Source organism: Scyliorhinus canicula, unplaced genomic scaffold, assembly GCF_902713615.1.
Source record: "Scyliorhinus canicula unplaced genomic scaffold, sScyCan1.1, whole genome shotgun sequence".
NCBI classification, from domain to species: Eukaryota; Metazoa; Chordata; class Chondrichthyes; order Carcharhiniformes; family Scyliorhinidae; genus Scyliorhinus; species Scyliorhinus canicula.
In genome coordinates, this window is record NW_024055491.1 from 94,599 (window position 1) to 101,837 (window position 7,239).

The 7,239-nt window shown below is 45.7% G+C and overlaps 2 long non-coding RNA genes across 2 annotated transcripts; both read right to left on the minus strand.

Annotated features, from left to right (window-relative positions):
• Positions 1 to 202: 202 nt before the first annotated feature.
• On the minus strand, positions 203 to 3,509 carry LOC119960201. The gene is made up of 2 exons (XR_005459334.1): positions 3,308 to 3,509; positions 203 to 453 (listed from the first exon to the last, which is right to left on the minus strand). It is a non-coding gene; the product is annotated as an uncharacterized LOC119960201 (long non-coding RNA).
• A 3,097-nt stretch (positions 3,510 to 6,606) lies between these two features.
• LOC119960206 lies at positions 6,607 to 6,939 on the minus strand. The gene is made up of 2 exons (XR_005459338.1): positions 6,851 to 6,939; positions 6,607 to 6,710 (listed from the first exon to the last, which is right to left on the minus strand). It is a non-coding gene; the product is annotated as an uncharacterized LOC119960206 (long non-coding RNA).
• Positions 6,940 to 7,239: the final 300 nt, after the last annotated feature.

Consider the following 7,239-nt stretch of genomic DNA (forward strand, 5'->3'; position numbering starts at 1 on the left):
CCTCTCGCCAGTGTGACTGCGTATATGAACCTCCACCTGAGATGGGGCTTGGAATCCCTTCCCACAGTCCTCACATTTCCACGGTTTCTCCATGTTTTGGGTCTCCTCGTGTCTCTCTAGGCTGGATGATCAGTTGAAGCCTCATCCACACACACAACATGAGTACGGTCTTTCCACGCTGTGAATAGTGTGATGTTTTTTTAGGCTGTGTAACTGGTTAAAGCTCTTTCCACAGTCAGTTCATTGGAACACTCTCACTCGGGTGTGTGTTGTGTGGGTCTCGGTGCTTTTCCAGTCACACTGATGTTTGAAATCTTTAGCTGACAGTTCCGGTAAACATTTCATTTCTTGATTCAAAGGCCGGTGATATTCAGGTTCTAAGGAATCGAGTGACTATCAGGTCGAGACGTGTCTTTTGAGATTTCTGTCTGTAATTCCTCCTTGTCTAATAACCTGTAAAAACAATTTACAAAATTCAACACTGTCAGTACAGGGTAGAAACAGACAATTCTAGTTTCTATGTCACATTTTGTTCTCTCTCTTATTCCCCGAAAGCTGCAAATTTCCATCCCACACACTCTCCCTCCATTCTCACTCTGCTGTATCTAATATTCACCCTCCCAATTCTCCTGAAGGTGCTGATTAATGTTGATTGACAGATCCAAACTCACAGCTTCCTGTCCAGGAGATCAGAACAAATATGAGCTGCAGTCAGCCATTCGGCCCATCAAACCTGAACCATTCAATGAGATCATTGGCCGATCTACCTCATCACCATTTTCCCACGCTAGCTTCATGTCCTTTGACCTCTTGAATATCTAGAAACCTATCAGTCTGTGGCTTGAAAATACTCGATGACTGAAGCTCTAGAATCCTCGGAGGTAGAGAATTCCAAAACCTTCACCACATCCTCGAATAAAGAAATCCCATCTCATCTCAGCTTTCTCTCCATTTACCTGCCAGTTCCCCATAACCCTCAATCAGAAATCTGTCTGTGGCTGTGGGGTTGGGGGGGGGGGTGTCAGACATGTGATATGGGTGGGGGAGTAGCTGCCTTACCACAGGTTCTGGTGCCACTAAACTATAATCTGACAGTCATCCTGATTGCCTGGCACTCATCTACCTAATCCTTGCATTAATATTTGTTATCGTGTCCCTGGAAGATTCGGGGTTTGGTCTGGTAGGATTATGCTGGAAAAAGTGAAGAAATCATCGATAAACAGCGCAGGTGGATTCAGCGGGGATGGAGCCGCCTTTTCAACATGGCTGCCTGACCCTCAGGAGGTCTCTCGACCCCCCGCTCTCCGGGGCTCTCTGGGAGGTGGCGAAAATGATGTCTGCCGACATTATCCGTGGTTTTGACCAGAGACTGAGTGTGCTGACTCAATATCTATGAACTCATGCGGCCCAGTTGCAAAACACCATGAAGAGGCTCGATGATCCTGTGGAGAGAATCCTGAACATTCAGCAAGATGCCTCCGTATTCAATCCTTTGAAAACCAGCCAAGGAGGTGCTGGAGGACTTGGAAGACCGAGGGTCGGAGAAAGAACATCCGAGCCATTGGCCTGTCGGATGGTCATCATAGAATTTACAGTGCAGGAGATCACTCGGCCCATTAAGTCTACGCCTTGGAAACAGCACACCACCCAAGCCCATAACCCATCCCCGTATCACAGTGACCCCACCTAACCTTTTATTTGGGCACTAAGGGAAACTTATCATGGCCAATCTACCTAACCTGCACATCTTTGATCTCTGGGAGGAAACCGGAGTACCCGGAGTAAATCTACGCAGACACGGGGAGAACGTGCAGATTCCAGAGAGACAGTGACCCAAGCCAGGAATCAAACCTGGGACCCTGGAGCATTGAAGCAACTGTGCTAACCACTGTGCTACCGTGCTGCCCATAAATAGTTTTCATCCCAGGCCTGTAATAATTCGCTTCCACAACTTGAAAGTATGTCCTGGAGAGGGAACGGCGAGGTAGCACCTGGCTCCAGGAAGGAGTGAGGATTTACTTTTTCAAGGACTTTTCGGCAGCAACACAAACAAAACATCGAGGCTTCGATGAAGTTCAAAGGCAGCTCAAGCCTGTGTGGAGCGAATTACATCAGGCTTTATCCTGAGACCCGAAAAATGGTATCCAACAACTCCGTCAAGTCTTTCAATAATCCAACTATTGCCTTGACCTTCATTCAATCCATGAAGGGCCAGGATCTGGAGGGATGGTTTACAGCTCAGACTAACTCAGGTTCTAATCCAGACTCTTTCCCTGTCATGGTGTTGTCTGAATTTCAGAATCACAGAAATACACATAGGGACAGGAATAAGCCATTCAGCCCCTCGAGTCTGTCCTGCCATTTAGTGGGATCAGACTGATCTGTGACCTAACCCCATATCCATTAATACCTTTGCTCAACAAAACTCAGATTTAAACTTAACAACTGTTCCAGCTTCACCTGCTGTTTGTGGGAGAGAGTTCCAACCCTCTCCCACCCTGTGTGTGAAGAAGTTCTTCCTAACATCTCTCCTGAACGGTCCAGCCCTGATTTTTAGACAATGATCCCTAGTTTTAGCATCTCCAACCAGTGGAAATAGGTGATCTTTATCGGCCCTGTCTTTCCCTGTTAATATCTTAAATACTTCAATTAGATCACACCTTAAATATCCAAATTCTAGCAAAAACAGGCCTAATTTGTGGTTAAAACTTTGGGTCAGAGCCACTGCAATCTCTCCCTCACATCCCACAGCATCCTGGGACACAATTCATCCAGAGCTAGTAATCTAATAATCTTATGGGTGGCACGGTAGCACAGCGGGTAGCACTGTTGCTTCACAGCACCAGGGACCTGGGTTCGATTTTGTGCTTGGTTCACTGTCTGTGGGGAGTCTGTATGTTCTCTCTGTGTCTGCGTGGGGTTTTTCCGGGTGCTCCGGTTTCCACCCACAAGTCCCGAAAGATGAGCTTGTTAGGTGAATTGGACATTCTGAATTCTCACTCTGTGTACCCGAACAGGCGCCTGAGTGTGGCGACTGGAGGATTTTCATCGTAACGTCATTGCAGTGTTAATGTCAGCCTACTTGTGATACTAATAAAGATTATTATGAATGGGCCAAAGAGCCTCTATCCGTGCTGTAAAGAGGGGGAATGAATGAGAAGGACTTTACAGAGAAACTGCCAAAGCCACAACATTCACCAGCTCTAAGGACAGACCTTAGCTCCCTTTCCGATCTGAAAGCAGCCTGAGCTGGATTTACATTCCCCTTAATTCATCATTGCTGGGTGATAATCCTGTACTTCCTTACCTCACACCACTGTGACAGCACCTTCACTACACAGACTGCAGCAACTGACCAAACATCACCTTCCCAGTTATTCCTGAAGGCACCGCCTTCCCAACCTGGCCCCTTGCCTGAGGTGTGGTGATCCTCAGGTCACATCACCGCCGGTCAGCTCTCTCTCCCGGGACCAGACCCTGCTTCTCAGCCGCCATCTTGGTTCACCGGAGAAGCAGAGCGCATGCGCTGGCGTCTTGGGACGCAACAACTGGTGGGCGGAACCTGAAGGTTTCTGTTGCCAGCCGGGTCCTAGCGCCCCAAGAACGCAAATATTGTAACAGGTTTTTTAAATGTTTCACCCACTCCCAGGCGCCTGAAGCTGATGTTTGCAGCCTGGAGGTGTCTGTGGATCACGTATACATTTAGTGTGAGAGGCTGCAGCCTCTATATAGCTACCTGAAGGGGGTTATACAACGGTTGATTACATTTCGTGGACCTTTCCTGTCCATTATCAGGATGTTTGTGTGATATTTCCTGACCCTCAGCGTGATATTTCTTTATTTAAAATACAGTTCAGCAGCAGGCTTACTGGTGATTTTTAAAGGAATAAAGGTTATTTATTTTTTACAATCTTCCCCTGGATGTTTGAGCATCCCAGTCTCTCGGCTCTTTCACTCACTGACATAGACAGAAATTAGATACAGATCAAGTTGAAGCTGTGATGATGAAAATGGAATGTAGACTGCAATCTTTATATCGCTGCAGGTCTGACGTCTTCTTATTGAGCTGATCCTTTAGTTGGAGTGAAGCGTTTTTAAAAACAAATAATTCTCATGAGTCTCTGAATCTCCTTATAAGACCATAAGGCATAGGAGCAGAATGAGGCCATTTGGCCCATCGAGTCTGCTCCGCCATTCAATCGTGGTTGATATTTTTTCATCCCCACTCCCCTGCCTTCTCCCCATAACCCGTGATCCCCTTATTAATAAAGAACCCACCTATCTCTGTCTTAAAGACACTCAGTGAATTGGCCTCCACAGCCATCTGCGGCAAAGTGTTCCACAGATTCACCATCCTCTGGCTGAAGAAATTCTTCCTCATCTCTGTTTTAAAGGATCGTCCCTTTAGTCTGAGATGGTGTCCTCTGGTTCTAGTTTTTGCTGCAAGTGGAAACATCCTCTTCATGTCCACTCTATCCAGGCCTCGCAGTATCTTGTAAGTTTCAATAAGATCCCCTATCATTCTTCTAAATCCCAACGAGTACAGACCCAAAGTCCTCACACGTTCTTGTAGATGAAGAGCCAGGAGGTTGGGTCTGAGGTGGGCTTGGAAGCTGGAATAAGTTCAGTCCTGTGGCTGCACTGGGAGACTTTCAGCTCTGCTGGTTCAGCTGGTTCCTGGTGCTTCTCACACACACATTTGCTTTGTTCAGAGCTTATTATACTGCATCCCTGACAATTAACTGCAGGGTTAAAACTCTGGGGCCCAGAACACCCCGATACAATAGCAGTTTACGATGCTCACTCACGCTTATCTCTGTCCCAATTCAAGGTCATTCTCCTGTGTTCAATACGGCACTTGGAGACCAACAGTCCCGAGATTTCATATTCCTCAAATGCTGGTTCATCCTGACACAACGACACATTTAAACTTCACAGGTGGCTGCAAAGTTTCCTTATTCAGGTCCGTGTTTAACTAAATATTGGTCACAGCATCGAATATTGCCCACAGTTTAATGTCCACAGTAACCTGTTAAGTTGCAGCCACTTTGGCAGAGTTTGTGGATCTGACAGTATACTATCTAATATTCTTGTGCTGAGCGTGAATCTACTTTGAGTCTGGTTAAAACAGTGCATTGTAGCTGGGTGGGGTAGGGTAGCACTGTTGCTTCACAGTTTCAGGGTCCCAGATTCGATGCCCAGCTTGGGTCACTGTCTGTGTGGAGTCTGCACGTTCTCCCCGTGGGTTTCCTCCGGGTGCTCCGGTTTGCTCCCACAAGTCCCGAAAGACGTGCTGTGAATTGAACATTCTGAATGCTCCCTCTGTGACCCAACCATGCGCCGGAGTGTGGTGACGAGGGGCTTTTCACAGTAACTTCATTGCATTGTTAATGTAAGCCTACTTGTGACAATAAAGATTATTATTATTATTATGGAGGGGGTGGGCGGTTACTCTGGCTGCCGACTTCTGTTCTGTGGTCTTGTCTATTCCCAGTGGTCTTGCAGAGGGAGCATGTGGCATCCACCGGAATGCGTGACACCTTCCACACCCAGTGGATACCTCAGCGGACAGAGTGTTTCAGAGACACTGGGGACAATATTCTGGTTCAAAACTTCTTTTTCAGGCATTAGAACGGGAGATTTGGCAGCTGGGCAACTCGAACCAAATATAACATTAAGATCTGACTCAATTCATTAGGACCTACATATCACAAACTGTCAATGTGTTTGTCTGTTCTGACTGTGGGAAGAGATTTCAAACATCAGTGTGACTGGAAAAGCCCCGAGACCCACACAAACCTGAGTGGGAGTGTTCCAGTGAACTGACTGTGGAAAGAGCTTTAACCAGTTACACAGCCTGAAAAATCATCTTGTTTCCACTTGTGGGAGAGTCTGAGACCAGAGGGCTTAATCTCAGAGTAAGGGATCTCAAATTTAGGACAGAGGTGAGGAGACATTTCTTCCATCAGAGGGGAGTGAATCTGTGGAATTCTTCAGCTGTGCAATCATTCTGTCTCTGGAGTTTACCGGAAAAAGGCAAAGGTGAAGGTGACTTAACCCGGATGGGCCGCTTGGTGGCGCAGCGGCTCTTTAACTGAGGGGCCTTGAGTTCAGACACATCCCAGACAGGACTGGTGAGAAATATCTGTCTGGGAAAGGGGAGAAAACTGTGTAATCGGGGAAAAGGATCAGTGCCGATGGACCTTAGAGAAAGGAGTTCAGATTAGACTTGTTTTCTTCTTTTTTCATTCAATATTTATTAAAATTTCAGAGACAATATTACACAAAAGCTTATTTTGATGTTTACAAAAGGGAACATAGCGATTGAGGGTGACACTGATAACAGAACACATGCCCTCTGAGCTGCCAAATGTATGTACAACTGTAACAGACACAAGAGAGAACAGGAGCTCAACATAAAGGGAAGGCAACTGTTGTAAATAAGGCACGAGATAAGTTACTTATTTAGACATGACATTGAGAGAAATTACTAGCTACAATTACATTACAGCCAAAATTATCTCGTACATTTTAAACTGAAAAGCAGAAATACTGTCCATGATTGTCTCAGTTACCGATGCAGAATAATAAACTGAGATAATTTTACTGTGAGAGTCACCAAGAGGAGATATTGTATTTGTGTCACACACAGATCATAATAAACAGCTGAGGGAAATCTACAGCGTCCGAACGTCAACCGATCACTTGATCTGTAAAAGAGAGAGAAAATGATGAAGCAGATGTTTATGATCTGGGACATTGATGTTAGAGTTTTTAATCAATCAAACATTTCGAGATGTTTTAAACGGCCTCTGTCAGTTTGAAGTGTGAGTGGATTGAATCTTCTCACCTTCACCAGAGTGACTGCAGCGCTGTAGGAAATGCTCAGGAAGAACAGGGTGATGAATGTGGAAGCGGTTGTCCAGATGTTCCCGTTATCATCCTCATTTTCTTCAGTCCAGGTGTGGTCTGTGGTATCTACGAGAATCGAGCCAAATATAATTAGTTTGTTTATTAATCCAGGATATGTTTTTTAATATTCTCGTTTCATTTTCTCCCGCTGCTAATTCATTCTTTAACATATTTGTCATTGCATATCTACTATTGAGTTCATGACACTCAGAAATCGATCTCTGTAACTTTTTTCTTCCAATTAAGGGGCAAGTTATCATGGCCAATCCACCTAGCCTACGCATCATTGGGTTATCGGGGTGAGACCCACGGGTCACTGGGAAAGTC